Genomic DNA, 18254 nt, shown 5'->3' with positions numbered 1-18254 from the left:
TGGAAAGGCTTGGGTATGGGGTGTGGGCAGGTCTTGGAGCGAGACATGAACCCAGCGATAGGTGACTTAAATGGGGATTTCGATGTGGATTCAATATATAACTTATTTAAGAATATTCTAAACAAAGCACAGGAACGTAGTATACCATACAAATTGAATAGATCGTATACTAATGACCCAAAGTGGATAACAAAGAATTTGAAGAACCTTATAGGTAAAAAGAGAGCTTGGTACAAAAGGATTAAAAATGGGGAGGTCACTTTAGAACAGGAATTCGTACAACTGGTTAGAAATGTTAAAAAAGAGATAAGGAAAGCAAAAAGAAACTATGAAGTTCGCATAGCAGGGCAAGCAAAGACAAATCCTAAAGGGTTTTTTTAGTTATATCGTACTAAGACTAGGGAAAGGATAGGTCCATTAAAAACTGAGACAGGTCAAATAACAGATAGTGATGAAGAGATGAGTAGTATTTTTAATAAATATTTTGTATCTGTATTTACTAAAGAGGAACTTAACAATATGCCTTCAGCCGAACAAGTCTATGTGGGTGGGGACGAGGACAGGTTGACGAGTTTAGCAGTTACCAGGGAGGATGTTCTTAAACAAATAGTAAAACTCAAACCAAACAAATCCCCAGGGCCGGATGAAGTGTTTGCTAGGGTGCTTAAAGAATGCAAAGAGGAGCTTTGTGACCCACTGTCAATCATATTTAATAAATCAATAGAGTCAGGCAGAGTGCCAGAGTTTTGGAAAGTTGCTAATGTGATACCAGTTTTTAAGAAAGGAGATAGATCACTTGCGTCTAACTATCGACCAATTAGCCTAACGTCTATTGTGGGAAAGTTACTCGAATCTATAATAGCAAATAAAATTCGTCTTCATCTTGAAAAACATAAATTAATAATTGAGTCGCAACATGGTTTTATAAATGGCCGTTCATGTTTAACAAATTTGTTATCTTTTTATTCTAGCATTGTTGAGGCAGTTGATAGTGGTAAGGATTGCGATGTTGTATACCTTGACTTTAGCAAAGCTTTTGATACAGTGCCACATGAAAGACTGATTAAAAAAATAGTCTCATGGTATTGGGGGTGCTATATTAAGCTGGATTAGGGCATGGCTATACCAAAGGAAACAGAGAGTTAGTATAAATGGAATCAAGTCAGAGTGGGAAAATGTTGTAAGTGGAGTGCCTCAAGGCTCTGTCCTGGGACCTCTGTTGTTTATAATATATATAAATGATTTAGATTCAGGTTTGAGTAGCAACATTTGCAAATTTGCCGATGATACGAAAATCGGTAGGGAAATTAATTCGGAGGAGGACTCACTATCACTTCAAGTTGATCTAGATAGGGTTTTGAAATGGTCAAAGGATTGGCAGATGCAGTTTAATGCTGATAAATGTAAAGTTCTGAGGTTAGGTAATGATGATAGAGTTACAAGATACGAGCTAGATGGTGTTGTGATTGCGAAGTCGGATTGCGAAAGGGATCTGGGAGTTATGATTAGTAAGAATTTAAAACAAAAGGATCAATGCATAAATGTTCGTAATAAGGCAAATCGGACACTTGGATTTATTAATCGCAGCGTTAGTAACAAGACACCTGGTGTGGTTCTCAAGCTATATCTTGCTCTAGTTAGGCCCCATTTAGATTATGCAGTTCAGTTTTGGTCGCCATATTATAGAATGGATATAAATTCACTTGAACGTGTCCAGCGTAGGATGACTAAGTTAATTCCCCAAATTAGAAATCTTTCATATGAAGAAAGATTAACAAAGCTTAAGTTGCATTCACTGGAAAGGCGAAGAGTTAGGGGTGACATGATAGAGGTTTACAAGTGGATGAATGGACATAACCGGGGGGATATTAATAGGGTATTAAAAGTATCAACACAGGACAGAACACGAAACAATGGATATAAATTGGATAAGTTTAGATTTAGGAAAGACTTGGGTAAATACTGGTTCAGTAACAGGGTTGTTGATTTGTGGAACCAATTGCCGCGTAACATTGTGGAGGTGGGGTCCCTCGATTGTTTCAAGCACGGGTTGGACAAGTATATGAGTGGGATTGGGTGGTTATAGAATAGGAGCTGCCTCGTATGGGCCAATAGGCCTTCTGCAGTTACCTTTGTTCTTATGTTCTTATGTTCTTATGATTACAATGGTAATGTTGTATGGCTTAGGTACATATATTGGGGGATTGGGTAGCACTAGATACAGTGCGAGTCTCAAGAACTATGTACGAAAATATGAAGATGAAATTAGGTATTTTTTTTTGTTTTTTTTTGAATAGTGCAAAAGTTGGACAGCTTTTCAATTCGTTTGGGAGCGAGTTCGATATTCTGGGTCCCTTTATTTGCATAGTGTTTACACAGATTACGTTTAACTCTGGGGATATCAGAGATATTTATTTCTGGTGTGGTGATTGAGTTCTTTTACACCTGGTAGGAATGTATTAGGAATATGTACCTAAGCCATACAACTTAACCAGTGTAATCATTGTTATCATCTCATATCATGGTTGTTATATGGCTTGAAGCTTTGCCTCAAGACGAAGCTTATTCTCATCTTTGTTTCAAAGGTAAAAAGGGATCGAGTGATTAAAATTTGGAAGGAGGTAATCTCCCACGGTGCAGGAAAATGGCGTTGTTGTCTCTTGGTACCAAATGTAAATGGATAAAACTGCGTTCACAGTTAAGTTCTAATTTTAGTAATCCATTTTAATAATTCATTGTGTCGGGGGACTGGGAGCCAGTTTATCCATACAATACATGTTAGGGGGGCCTGACGGCTGAGTGGACAGCACTCGGGATTCGTAGTCCTAATTAAGGTTCCGGGTTCGATCCTCTGGCGGAGGCGGAAACAAATGGGCAAAGTTTCTTTCACCCTGATGCTCCTGTTCATTTAGCACTAAATAGGTACCTGGGAGTTAGACAGCTACTACGGGCTGCATCCTTGGGGGTGTGTAACAAAAAGGAGGCCTGGTCGAGGACCGGGCCGCGGGGACGCTAAGCCCCGAAATTACCTCAAGATAGGCTTCAAAGTCCTTCCCACATCCCCAAGGGTCGAATTATTGACCCTACCCGGGATGCCACCCCACAACAAGGGTACTTGTTTACTGCTAGGTGGACAGGGGCATTAGGTGATAGGAAACGCACCTAAGCACTTCTGACCCGGCAGGGATTCGAACCCGGAATTCTCGATTACGAGTCGAGAACGAACGCGACTAAACTACCAGGACTCTAAATTTTAAACAATGTTGACTTTCAATAATGAAATTCTGGAAGGATTTTGTACAAGTGTTAGGATGAGCTAGCCTAAGCATTTTTATACCACTTAGACAATTGAGGTAAAATTTAAACATTGCACTATACCTCAGTATAATGAAAATTTAAATATTTTACAAGTTACCCAATTGTAATTTTTAATATATATTTTTTTCAAATAAATCATATATTAAAAATACAAAATTCCCATTATTTAAGGATACAATGAAAAGATAATAAAAACAATTTAATCATACTTGAAATATTTTAATAATATTTTATTTATCTTTAAATATTATTAAATATTTGCATACAAACTTCTAACTGTAAATAAATAAATTACTTATTTAGACTAGCAATTTAGCCCAGAAGAGCAACTTACAAAAAATACACATATAAATACAGTTTTTGGGCCTTTTTTAGGTGTTCAATTATTAATACCATATAAAAATAACCTGAAGATTGATGTTAGTAAATCTTTTTAAAAGAGGAAGGTTCACGTAATTCTGTATTTCCCTTATTCTATGAATACATACTAGAATATCACTGAAGTTCATGCGAGACTCTACACTAGAACTTGACTTTTCTAAGTATGGAACCCATGATTGTTAAGTGCTTGTAGTGAGGGACTAACATCATGGTGGTTGTTTAGAGAACAAACATTTTAGTTAAAGATACATTATGGAGACTTGATAATAAACTGTTGGCAAGGTTTACTGTATAATACTTGCAGTTATGGTCATTGATGTGTGAGGACTGTCGTAGATAATTAAGAGGTATAGTTCAGTCTATGCTTGATTGCATTCAGACCGCAGATTACAGTGAAATAATAAATCAAATACCATCTATATGGTTTAGAGTGAAACAGAAACAATTATATTACTATAAGAAATACCCTCAAAACGCAGCTCTTGACAGCTCCTAGCACAGACATGCCAGAAAGGAATAGCTGTAATGCACTAGTGCAAATAGACGAGGATACGGAGAGACAAGGTTACCTGGGGTTCACTAGGCGACCCGTCCTCTGAAGGTGTCCCAACGTCAGGAAACTGTCGTACTAAAGTGACCTTTCTTAAGGCATGAGAGGCAAGGACGAGGATGGGTTGTTCAGAGATCTCATAGAGGGTGAGGACGTGTGAGGGGCCTTCAGTGACCATTGTATTAGTCACCCTCTGGTAAATACTACCTCGCCTCTGGTAAATACTACCTCGCCTCTGGTAAATACTACCTCGCCTCTGGTAAATACTACCTCGCCTCTGGTAAATATTTACCAGGTTGTAAATACCTGTACTATCCGAAGGGTCGCGGTCGCAAATTTAAAAAGACAATATTGACTTATTAAATATGTGCATAGGTGACATACTTAACATAATAGATACCCTTAAAAAGATTCATAGAAAACACCGACCTTACCTAACCTACTTAGTATGTTAAGATAATCATCTTATTGCTTCGTAATTACAATTATTACCTAACCTATAGGTATAGGTTAAGTAGTAATTGTAATTACGAAGCAATAAGATGCTTATCTTAAGATACTAACAAGGTTAGGTAAGGTTGGTGTTTTCTATGAATCTTTTTAAGGGTATCCATTATGTTAAGTATGTCACCTATGCACATATTTAATAAGTCAATATTGACTTTACGAATTTGCGAGAACGGGTTGCGCGGTAGTACAGTTGGGTTCGCTCTCGACGCACAATCCAGAATTCCGGGTTTGAATCCCGGGCGCGCGCGCCGGAGAGAAATCGTTGGGTATATTTCCTTTCACCTAATGACTCTGTTCACCAGTGAGTAGGTGCTCTGAAGTTAGTCAGCTTGTTGTGGGGTTGCATCCTGTGCGGGGTCAATAATTCGGCCTAGGTGGGGGGGGGGGGGCATCTCGATAACAGCAAAACGTTTATGAATACACTCTGGCTGCCTGTCCCCCGACACAATGAGTTAAATTTTATTACTTACATTTTTCCCATTTCTAACAAAGCACTGATGGATAAGTTGCAAAAACTACCAAGTATGGTTGACATTAATAAAGAATCCATAGTTTTTAATATATTAACTACAGGATAAATTAGTTATCAGAAATACCTAAATGTGGATCATTGTCTGTTTTATCATTTAGCTTACGGACCTGAGGCAGACGGTAGAACAGGGCCTGTCTGTTACTGGTGAGACATTCACTACCGTAGACACTCCTCTTGAAAGACGTCAAGTTGGTTAGTTCAGGTTAGTTCATTTATTATTCACCCCATATCCATCCTGAGAGCGGAAGTGGACCCACCATATCTACCCTGTGGGCGGCCTGGACGATCTCGTATCTACCCTGTGGGCGGCCTGGACGATCTCGTATCTACCCTGTGGGCGGCCTGGACGATCTCGTATCTATCCTGTGGGCGGCCTGGACGATCTCGTATCTATCCTGTGGGCGGCCTGGACGATCTCGTATCTATCCTGTGGGCGGCCTGGACGATCTCGTATCTACCCTGTGGGCGGCCTGGACGATCTCGTATCTACCCTGTGGGCGGCCTGGACGATCTCGTATCTACCCTGTGGGCGGCCTGGACGATCTCGTATCTACCCTGTGGGCGGCCTGGACGATCTCGTATCTATCCTGTGGGCGGCCTGGACGATCTCGTATCTATCCTGTGGGCGGTAGTGGACCTCATACCCATGCTGTTGGCGGTAGTGAACCTCATACCCATACTGTGGGCGGTAGTGAAACTCATACCTATGCTGTGGGCGGTAGCGGACACCATGCCCATGCTGTGGGCGGTAGCGGGCACCATGCGCATGCTGTGGGCGGTAGCGGGCACCATGCGCATGCTGTGGGCGGTAGCGGACACCATGCGCATGCTGTGGGCGGTAGCGGGCACCATGCGCATGCTGTGGGCGGTAGCGGACACCATGCGCATGCTGTGGGCGGTAGCGGGCACCATACCCATCTACAGCAAAGGAACTGAACAGAAGGGCGTGGAGGAACTTCCGGAATTACAGAACACCAGAAAGTAGAGAGAGAGATACCAGAGAACCAGGAATGAGTATGTCAGTGTGAGAAGAGAAGCAGAGAAAAGTTACGAAAATGATATAGCAAACAAAGCCAAGACCGAGCCAAAGCTACTCCACAGTCACATCAGAAGGAAAACAACAGTGAAAGAACAGGTATTGAAACTTAGAACAGGTATACAGAGAATGACAAAGAGGTGTGTGAAGAACTCAACAAGAGGTTCCAGGTCTTTGTTACGTACCCCTATTTGGATAAGTATATAATTGATAAATATGTGTTTATATATTATATCATTACTTGTATGTGCTGCTATGTGATATTGTGGTGATGACCAGTGGGCGGATCCAGCCGTGGGAAACAGTTATTATTTTTTTGTGGTGATCAGATTCCTGTGAGAAAGTTGTAGTTTGTAGTGATCACTCAATGGCAAGACTATGGGAAACCGTTATTATGTGTCCACCGAGACGACAATATTTGTGGGATATTACTTCCGCTAGGTTGGGCAAATTGCCAACAAAATTTCCTCTTTATTTTATAAATATCTAACTGTATTATTAATAACTACATTATTTCTGTTTATGTATGTAAATTTGATCATTCTTTAAGTTAATTATTTACTGATTACATTATTCCCATTAAATGGCTCCATTAAAGTAAAATTTATATTAATTAAAAATTGTCAGTAAATATTTTGTGCGGAAGCGAGAACGGCTCCCGCCGTGAGAGAGAGTATCAGTATCTGTTGAGCGCACGAAGGGTAAACATCTGGGGAGTTAAGTGCTGTATCTTATTTGTTCTCTTGTAGTGTTAGTCTGGAGAGACATAATTTTATTGTTGATTTACCTGTGATTGCCCATATGTTGCTTGATCTATAATTCTTATAATTAACTGAATTATCTTTATAATATACCATTATTTTATATGTGTGATTTACTAAATCCTAAGGGGGTGAATAATTTTAATTCTTGCCTGTACAAACCATGGGATTAGACTGGTGTCCCACCTTGAGATTGCAGCAGCGGTAAATGTCCCTAGACTACAATATTTTGTTGTTGTACGGGACACGAGCGGTTTGTAACAGTCTTCACAACAGAACAGGGTGAGGTCACTGTGCTAGGAGAAAGGGAAGTAAACCAGGCGGCCTTGGAAGAGTTTGAAATTACGAGAGAGATGATCAAGAGACACCTGCTGGATCTGGATGTTAGAAAGGCTGTTGGTCCAGACCGGATCTCGCCATGGGTACTGAAAGAGAGTGCAGAGGCACTTTGCTTGCCACTCTCCATAGTGTATAGTAGGTCACTGGAGACGGGAGACCTACCAGAAATATGGAAGACGGCGAATGTGGTCCCAATATACAAAAAGGGCGTCAGGCAAGACTTCGTGACAAATCACAAACATGGGTTCAGGGAAGGTAAATCTTGCCTGACTGGCTTAATAGAATTCTACGACCAGGTGACAAAGATTAAGCAAGAAAGAGAGGGCTGGGCGGACTGCATTTTTCTTGGATTGTCGGAAAGCCTTTGACACAGTACCGCATAAGAGGTTGGTACATAAGCTGGAGAGACAGGCAGGTGTAGCTGGTAAGGTGCTCCAGTGGATAAGGGAGTACCTAAGCAATAGGAAGCAGAGAGTTACGGTGAGGGGTGAGACCTCCGAATGGCGTGAAGTCACCAGTGGAGTCCCACAGGGCTCTGTACTCGGTCCTATCTTGTTTCTGATATATGTAAATGATCTCCCGGAGGGTATAGATTCATTTCTCTCAATGTTTGCGGACGATGCCAAAATTATGAGAAGGATTAAGACAGAAGAGGACTGTTTGAGGCTTCAAGAAGACCTAGACAAACTGAAGGAATGGTTGAACAAATGGTTGTTAGTTTAACCCAACCAAATGTAATGTAATGAAGATAGGTGTAGGGAGCAGGAGGCCAGATACAAGGTATCTGGGAGAGGAAATTCTTCAGGAATCAGAGAAAGAAAAAGACTTGGGAGTTGATATCACGCCAGACCTATCTCCTGCAGCCCATATCAAGAGGATAACATCAGCGGCATATGCCAGGCTGGCCAACTTACGAACGGCATTCAAAAACTTGTGTAAAGAATCATTCAGAACTTTGTATACCACGTATGTCAGGCCAATCCTGGAGTATGCAGCCCCAGCATGGAGTCCATATCTAGTCAAGGATAAGACTAAACTTGAAAAGGTTCAAAGGTTTGCCACCAGACTAGTACCCGAGCTGAGAGGTATGAGCTACGAGAAGAGACTACGGGAATTAAACCTTACTTCGCTGGAAGACAGAAGAGTTAGGGGGGACATGATCACCACATTCAAGATTCTCAAGGGAATTGAGAGGGTAGATAAAGACAGGCTATTTAACACAAGAGACACACGCACAAGGGGACACAGGTGGAAACTGAGCGCCCAAATGAGCCACAGAGATATTAGAAAGAACTTTTTTAGTGTCAGAGTGGTTGACAAATAAAATGCATTAGGAAGTGATGTGGTGGAGGCTGACTCCATACACAGTTTCAAGTGTAGATATGATAGAGCCCAATAGGCTCAGGAATCTGTACACCTGTTGATTGACCGTTGAGAGGCGGGACCAAAGAGCTAGAGCTCAACCCCCCGCAAACACAACTAGGCGAGTACACAGAAATCACAATAGCATGATGCATCAAATGAATAAATCCACAAAGGCCTTGATGAGGGTTCGAACGGGTTCTGCGTCGTGGCACAGTCGATTAAGGTGCGTCTGGGATCCTTCGGACGTAGGTTCGAACCCTCATCACGGCCCTTGTGGATTTGTCCCATACCCATGGTGTGAGCTGTAATGACAAATGAGCACTACTGCCATTGTAATAGTAGTAGTAGGCATCCATCAGTCTCAGGAGACTATGGAGTTGCACTCTGGTTGTCAATCTCGAGTGGCTTCTCCAGGGTGCAAAGCCTGGGTAGGTGGATATGGAGAAGGTGTTACCAAAGCAGCAGGTTCCCCCTCTCCATAGCGCCGAAAGTTTCCAATAGAAAGGCAAACGCCAGTAAGATTGGTTCCAGCGCCGTCGCAGGAACTGTCAGAACGAGGTTGAAGGCAACAACAAACTGCCCTAGGGGGCTCCAGCTCCGGAGTTGACCTCGAAGTTGGTAAAAGAAGGCACAGGAACTCCAGACCCGGAGACCGCCGTGGTCGGGGCCGGAGACAAACCACCCCAGCACCCGCAAGAACGACCCCAGCCTCCTGAAGCAGAGCCTGGGGCCGCACGAGCCGCAGGAGGTGGTCGTCTGAGCCCCGCACCTACGGGTTCCAGACAGAGATCGTCACAGGCTTCTTTCATCCCAGCTTCCTTAATGACCCAGTAGGAAGAGTAATAATTATTAATTACAACAATTATCATTATAATTATTATAATGTATATAAAAAAATGGAAATGTTCGTTTGTGCATAACCGCTAATCTCCGAAAGTTCTTCACCGATTGCTTTGAAATTTTGACACAACGTTACATTTGAATAGGCGCGTTTATATATATATATATATATATATCTACTATATACATGCCTCACCTGTGACAGAAATTTTTTTTTTTTAAACAGCGACATCTGTTGGATGTAAGAGCAACACACGCTGTAATCTCTGAAAGTTCTTCACCGATTGCTTTGAAAGTCGGGAAGACGACTTTTCGATCCGTCCCTTCACTTTCTAGTGTGGTCTGGTCACTATACTAAATATATCATGAATTCCATTTCAGTGTTTCTGATTGCATTGATAAATTTTATTTTCATAGATTTCGATTTATTTTATTTTTTATTGAATTATTTTGTGTGACATTGTGTTGGAATTGAGCTGTGTTGTTTACCATACCGTTCATTTCGTAAGTATAAGTATAGATGCCACACCTGTGACAGGTAAAACTATGCTTTTCCTTGAAAAACAGCGCCATCTGTTGCATGTAAGAGCAACACACATGCTATGCTAAATATGTTACAATTCCATTTCAATGTTTCTGATTGCATTATAAATAGAATTTTCATAGATTTTGATTTTCATTTTGATTTAATTATTTTGTGTTAATTGCATTGGAATTGAGCTGTGTTTACCATATCGTTCATTTTGTGAATATAGTTTATTTTTTTTTTCATATTTTCATTTCATTTTTAACTTTTTCTTATACTTCAGTGATGGGAACATCAGATCACTTGATGTTCCCAATTTTCTGATGGGAACATCATACCATTTGGGAAGGCATTGGACGAGGGAGTGGGGAATGGTGGGGAGGACGAGGGGACGGAAGTGAGAGATGGTGGGGAGGACGAGGGGACAAGGGAGGGGGTAATGGTGGGGAGGACGAGGAGACGGGTGAGGGGGGAATGGTGGGGAGGACTGGGGGACGGGGAAGGTTGCTGAGCCACAGCAACGCGTGGCCGGGTACTGCTAGTATATATATAATTAATTAATAGTTATTACCATTGTAATAATAGGTACTGTAATATATTATAACTCGGTCCAACATACGAGGACCTAAATAATTACTCACGATGGACTGAGCTCAGTGTAGGCAACTTAAGGGAGTAAAAAAAGAGAGCGAGAGAGCGAGAGATTGAGAGGGAGGGCGAGCGAGCGAGTGAAAGGGAGGGAGACGGTGAGAGAGGGGGAGAGCTTGAGGAAGAAATATTAGCTGCGACAGGGCCTGTATGATTTCCCAAGAAGTAATGCTGCCACCACCCTGTGTTTTCCGGACAGGGGACCGGTGGGAGAGAACCATATGACTTGTCAATGTATGATGTCCTCCCAGGACAGTTGTAGGGAACAAATGAATGATAAAAGGATCCTGGCATGTCACTCTAATGATCCTGAAACCACTTGAGGTGTACCATAGAATATACGGGAGCAAGGTTGTACACACTAGTACTGACACACCCCAACAAGGGATTGATGGGGGAGTACTGGATAATTAAGGGCACTAGGTCACTAGGGGTCAAAAGCGACAGTAAGGCCAATATCACTAAGACAGAAACCATTAATACACACTGGAATGACGCTTGAAAATATGACTTTAATTAACACATTAAAAAGACACTTCCTAACTATGTTCCCTAACAGAGGCAAAGATAATTGAATGGTAAGGTGCTGGGTACAAGAGAACCGGACTTACTATACTGGTTTTCTTACGGGCTAGTTATGCCCATGCCACCTCCTGGGTGGCTTTAATCGTTGTTGTTTTAGATTTAGCTACTCTGAACGAAATGTCCATGAAGCACAGACAATGGTGAGCCCGTAATTGAGTTAAGTTATTCGCGATAACCTTATTACTGTGATATTATCCAGTACATCTGTTCCACAAATACGACACTCTTTAACTATTGAATTATTACCTCCCAGCAGCACCTGTAACCAAGTCTGAGTCTGTGTATGGATGCTGCAATGTCTCTGGATATCTTTTTGTCAGGCTTGAAAGAGTAGTTCCCAGTGGCTTGTTCGTACCATATCGCAGTGGATCTTCCTTCCGCTACTTTGACTCTGTGGCGACTTTTGATAGTTCAGAGTATTTTCTTCTTGATTTGCTCCTTAATTTGTGAAAAACTTGGAGGTATTTGAATCTGTACAACAGGTAGAGCAGTGGCAGTTTTTGCTACTGAGTCTGCCTTTTCATTACCATCTATGCCAAAGTGACTTGGTATCCAATTTAGGGCGATTGACAGCCATAGACTGTGTGCTTCTTTTCCTACATGTAGGATTTCTGATCCTGAGCACTCCAGTTGCAAACTCTGTGAGCAGGAACTACGGCACGATCTCCCGCACTACATCACTGAATGCCCAGTTATTAGACCTTTCAGACCAGTTGGCATGAGGTACCTGGAGCTTTGCAATTACTTTATTCACTCTCGTATTCTTGAAGATATCCTCACAGTATACCCAAAATTTGCAAGTGCAGGCTATTAAACACATGGCTCTGTATGACTAACCATCCTGCGAGATGGGGACTTGTATTACCACTGCTACCTTATTCAATCTTGTGGTGTTGATATCCTCAAAATGCATCCGGAGTCTGCCAGGGCAGACCGCTTATCACATGCCTCTGTATGACTAACCCTCCTGTGTGATGGGGATTTCTTAGCATCACCTAGTTAGCTTTTTTGACACACTGTACTCCACTTCATATAGTCTAGGGTAGCTGCACTAATGCAGATGTACCTAATATGTTAATAAAAAAAAAGTAGGATTTCTGTGAGGAGTTGTATATTATCTATGTGCTGACTGGATAACAATGCCTGGAGCGAAGATTTAGAGTCAGTATGAATGATGACATCATGTAAATTATTCTTAATTGTATAATTTATGGCCTCCTTCAGGGCATATAATTCTGTTTACAATGTTGAGCACCCACTATTCATGCTCCAGTAAGCTTCATGGTTGATAGTGTAAACTGCTGCTCCAGCAGAACCTCTTTCTTGATCAACTGATCCGTCTGTGAAGATGCGAGTCGTTGTAGGTCTTGAGATGGTTTCCATTTGTTGTTCTATGACTGCTTTGAGCCTCTTCGAATCACATGCTGATTTTTTAACTGGTTAAATGATAACTTCAATGATTATCTTTAGACTCGATTCTTCCCATGGAGGAGGCTGCCGAAAGTGTTGATATGGTTTATCTTCCCCTTTGTTTTTAATGGTCCTTTTCAAGTCCACTTTCTCTAGAATTTTGACCAGATTATCCGTCTATGCACTTGTTCTATATTGAAGGTTTCTGTGAAGCGATCTGTGTATGCTATCTTTAATTGACAGTCTGGCGGTGGTTCCAACAAGTTTTGCTGTTATGGAGGCTATTCTTTGTTTGATCCTGTTTTCTAAGGCTGGTAAGTTGGTTTCCATTCTAAGGTTCTCTCTACGCGTCCATATAGGTGCTCCCAGCATTGTTCTGAGAGCATCATTTTGTGATACTTCCAGTTTCTCCCATTGGTTATCACTGAGGGATGTATGAGCAAGAGCAGCATAGTCAACGAGTGACCTAACTGCTTGAACGTAGTACATTTTGAGTACTGGTAGAGATGCACCCTCTCTAAGACTTGTCAGAGAGCGCAAAGCTGAGTTTCTGGCTTTACAACGTTCACGAAGATATTCAATTTCTTGTGTGAATTTCAACTGGTTGTCTATTATGACTCCAAGGGATTGAAAAGAGGTAACCTACTCAATTTCGTGTCCTTGTATTGCGAGTCTGATGTCTTGAGTTATCATTTTAACGGCCATTGCTTTGGTTTTATTGCTGCTTATTTTCACTGCTATGCGTTCCGCTTCCCTGCTGATAATATCTAGGCATTTTTGCGCATGGTTCCTTGCGCCTTTGCCATTGATGATGACCACAAAGTCGTCTGCGTAGTTAAGATGTTTGGCTTTTGGTAGCTTGAGCTTCATGAATTGTTCCATGAGACAGTTGAAGAGGGAGGGGCTTAGCATTCCTCCCTGCGGAGTTCCATTTTCCAGCCTCTTTGAGGTCGATGTTTTTCCTTGGAATTTGACTTTAGCTTCTTGGTCAAGCGGACTTCCTTTGGCAAAGGCAAGAGCGTGTCCTTTGATTTCCTTATCCACAAGGCAGCACAGTGTAGCTGGAGCAATGGCTAGCTCTAAGGCTTTTTCTAGGTCTAGAAAAATAAGGATTCCTGGTTTGTCATTGATTTCATCCAGGAGGGAGGTGAGGCATTCTGTGGTTCCAACACCTTTTCTGTAAGCAAACATATTTTAGTGCAGTGGATTGGCTTTCCATTCAATTCGATTAAGAGCCGTTCTTTCTGCAGTTTTGGCCAGACAGATTGTTAATGAGATGGGTCTTGGATTTCCTGGTCTTTGAGTTTTGGAATGGGAACTATAATTGCACTATTCCAAGAGTGGTCGAGTTCTTGTCACCCATACTCTGTTGATGAGATTCAAGAAAGCTTCTTCACCCTTTTCTCCAAGCTTGGCCAGCAAGTTGTAAGTGATTTTGTCCTCACCTGGAGCTTTTTTTTTTTTTAGTTTTCTTTGTAGCTCTTCTGTGTTTTTTCAGATTGAAAAGTTGGTCTAGTTCGTCAGGTTTTCTCAATTATTCTTATGTTTCTTTTCACTGTCGATGGTAATTGAAAAATCAATTCTCCAAAATTCATTTTTATTTCTAGTCTGACGCAACACTTGAACGCGTTTCGTAATAACTTATTAAATTTTCAAAAACTTTATTTTACACACACACACACACACACACACACACACACACACACACACACACACACACACACACACACACACACACACACACACACACACACACACACACACTTTTTTCGTCATTTTTTTCCATCTTGCTGTTTGAAGTCTTTGTTGGCGAGTCAGAGTTGTTTGAGGAAGTTGAGTGAAGCTGGTTCTTGAAGCAAATAGATTTGCTAATATTTCTGCTTGTTGTTCTGGATGAACATGGTGCGGCGGAGCAGGAGGCGATTACCCTTGGCCTTGTTGATCTGCCTCCAGATGTCGCCCAAGGATGTATGCTGCTTTAGCTTGGCACACCACTCGAGCCATTTTTCTTCTCTGATTTTTGCTGTTTTCTTCACGCTCATGATCTCAGACAGGTTATCTTGAGGTTATCTTGATGATTTCGGGGCTTTTTAGTGTCCCCGCGGCCCGGTCCTCGACCAGGCCTCCACCCCTAGGAAGCAGCCCGTGACAGCTGACTAACACACAGGTACCTATTTTACTGCTAGGTAACAGGAGCATTGGGTGAAAGAAACTCTGCCCATTGTTTCTCGACGGCCCCTGGGATCGAACCCAGGACCACAGGATCACAAGTCCAGTGTGCTGTCCGCTCGGCCGACCGGCTCCCTAGAAACAGCTGCAGCTCTAGGACGCACCTCCCTCCACCTCTGCACCTCCCTTCACCTCTGCACCTCCCTCCACCTCTGCACATCCCTAGGACACCTCTGCACCTCCCTCCACCTCTGCACCTCCCTCCACCTCTGCACCTCCCTTCACCTCTGCACCTCCCTCCACCTCTGCACCTCCATAGGACACCTCTGCACCTCCCTCCACCTCTGCACCTCCCTCCACCTCTGCACCTCCCTTCACCTCTGCACCTCCCTTCACCTCTGCACCTCCCTTCACCTCTGCACCTCCCTTCACCTCTGCACCTCCCTTCACCTCTGCACCTCCCTCCACCTCTGCACCTCCCTCCACCTCTGCACCTCCCTTCACCTCTGCACCTCCCTCCACCTCTGCACCTCCCTTCACCTCTGCACCTCCCTCCACCTCTGCACCTCCCTAGGACACCTCTAAGAAGTTTCAGATTAGCTTCGGTTCTATCTCTTCTGAAATTCTTCCGTGCACAATTTAGTCTGTTACATAGTTCTTTGATCCTATCACAGTAATACCAATGGTCCTTATGTTGTTGGGTAATTGTTTTCCTCATGGGGATGGAGTGATTCGCTGCTCTATGAATTGCATTTACTAAATATTTTTTCATCTCTTCAGTGTTGTCAGGAGTGTAGGTTTGGTGCCAAGTTTCGAGAGATTCCTGAAATTTCGTCCAATCTGCTCTGATAGTCCTATCTAGGCTCGGGGGCTGGAGGTCTGGGAGGTAGTGCTATATTAATAACTGTTCTTGTAGCAAAGTGGTCACTAGTCAGTACATGGTCAACTGATCAATGACACAACTCATAAATACTGGTGGAGACAAACGTGAGGTCCAGCTTCCCCCCACCAATATGGGTTGGTTCCGTCGAGTTAAGCAGACTGACTTCAGGCACTTCATCCAAAAGGTGTTCAATATGTCTTCCGTTGGCGTCGGTTGTTGGTGAATCAAGTAGTAATTCACTATGAGCGTTGAAGTCACCCGAGATGATAGGTGTGGTGCATACTATTTCAAAGATTGTAGAGAGATTGTATACAATCTACACAGATTGTATGCAATCTACACAGATTGTATGCAATCTACACAGATTGTATGCAATCTACACAGATTGTATGCAATCTACACAGATTGTATGCAATCTACACAGATTGTATGCAATCTACACAGATTGTATGCAATCTACACAGATTGTATGCAATCTGTATAGATTATATATAGAATCTTTGGCTGCTGTATACACTGAAGATGGACAGCATTGAGTTCCTCATAGTGAGAATAACTCCCATAATTTCGACGTCCTCACCACAGTCAGGAAGGTCTGTGATTGTTGGGAAATCTGGTTCTAGATTATATGCTAATAAAATAATATATAATTCTAATATGCTCGAAGGAATTCGAGCATATTAGAATTCTATTCTCAGTGAGAGAACCAGTGGCTTACTTATCTCTATGATTAAATGCAATTAAAATCTAATAAATACAACAATCCTATTAATGTATAATAAATGAACTGTAGATTCTATAAATTCTTCTAAAGCCGCTTCCAATAACACATTTTGGGAGGTTATTCTATAAGGTTAATTTATATAATGTATGTAATGTATAATAAATTTCATAAATGATAAGAATAAATGAGTTATAGGGATAGTAGGCTACTCTACTACTGACCCCCTCCCCGCTCAGCTCGTTGTCGCCGTGTGGGGGCTTAGTGGGCGGCTGTCGGAGTGTGATGCTCCTTGGGACAGTCCTCTGTCCTTTTCTAGCCTTGTGCTCCTGCTGCCGTCCTCTCCAATTCTGCTGGGCATCTTTTCCTTTTCCTTCTGTTTCGTTTTTCTCCCCCCTCTTCTCCTATCTGCTTGCCGTTTCCTGCCGACCTTTTGCTCGTTCTGGTTCTTCCCTTGGACTTCTTCTATTTTGACGCCCGGGTGCTTGAGGAGGCATACTCTTGCACCCGTAGAACTGTAGTACCCGACGTCGAGAGCGAGGGGAACCTTTTATTGTCAATCCCCCTTTCGTCACTGAACCCGATCTCGACGGACTGTTGGTTTCTTATGGTGGCGTTTGTGGGGCGTATACTCACGACGCACCCCTAGGAGGCCCCGGCAAGGTCGGCGATAGCTTCTTGTTGGGTGTTCTGCCTCTAATTGTGGCTCCATGGTGGGTGTGGGGGCACATTCGTGAATGAATTCTTCTTTTCGTAATGATGATAACCCCTGTTTCGGCTGCTTCTGGTTTACCTTCTCAGGCTCGTGGGGTGGGCGACCAAGCCCCCGAGTCGGTCCGTATTGGAAGACCGGGCTCTGTAGCCTCCGCTGCATTGGGCCCCGACCTTGCTCCTCCTTTGGCCTCTCTGACTCCTTCCCCTGGCTCCCCTCCCTCCTTTGTAGTTGGGTCGAGCCCCAAGCCCCCAGTGGTGACTACCTCGTCCCCTGGCGCGGCTCCTTCTCTAGTTGTAAGTACTGCGCTTTTTAACCCCTCTCTCTCTGGGGGTTCTCACCGCCGTTCTCGTCACGGCCGCCCTCGCTCGATTCCTTCCAGTTCTGCTACCTATCAAGCCTTGTTTGGTCCCGCTTCGTGGGCCAAATATTTTGATCTCCTCCCTCTTGATTCTGCGCCTCCTGACGATTTCTCCCTCCATCGACATCTCGTTGATTCCGTGGATGCCTCCATTACATTCAACCCCACTCGTCTCGGTACACGTGTCGTTGCTGCTCCTTCTCAGGATGCTGCTTCCCGCTTGGCTGCCTTATCCTGCCTTGGCGAGACCCCTGTTCGGGTCTCGAAGAACGCTCAGTTGAATGCCAGTGTTGGCACTATTTTGCTCCCGCCCCATGTTGCGACCGGTGTTCGGGACCTGCGCGACTGCCACGACGATATTCGACATATCCTTGCTGCCCAGGGCCATTCTATTCTCCAGGTGGACACGTTTACTCGTCCCCCTCGTGGTAGTCGCCGTCAACCCCTCCGGGTTGTGAAGATTACCTTTGATGGTAGGACCCTTCCACCCTCTGTCATTCTTGCTGGTGCCAGGTGCTCTGTCCAGGAGTACATTCCTTCTCCTCGGCTCTGCAACAAGTGCTGGAGGTTTGGGCATGGTGCCCTCCGCTGCTCCGGGACTGTCTCT

The 18254-nt window shown here is 43.3% G+C and overlaps 1 protein-coding gene across 3 annotated transcripts in view; it reads left to right on the top strand.

The window, feature by feature from the left end:
* Positions 1–18254, top strand: part of LOC123758033 (uncharacterized) — a 189709-nt gene that overhangs the window by 70366 nt on the left and 101089 nt on the right. The window contains exon 1 of one of the 3 annotated variants that reach the window (XM_069338969.1): positions 7031–7053. The exons of the other annotated variants lie outside the window; for them this stretch is intronic. The gene's annotated coding sequence lies outside the window, so the exon portion shown is untranslated. Of the gene's footprint in view, positions 1–7030; positions 7054–18254 lie in introns of those variants that run through there. 3 annotated transcript variants of the gene reach the window in all.

The sequence above is a fragment of the Procambarus clarkii genome, chromosome 40 (genome assembly GCF_040958095.1).
Source record: "Procambarus clarkii isolate CNS0578487 chromosome 40, FALCON_Pclarkii_2.0, whole genome shotgun sequence".
Taxonomy (NCBI): Eukaryota; Metazoa; Arthropoda; class Malacostraca; order Decapoda; family Cambaridae; genus Procambarus; species Procambarus clarkii.
The sequence above is the reverse complement of the archived record's forward strand: the minus strand, read 5'-3'. Positions and strand labels throughout refer to the sequence as shown.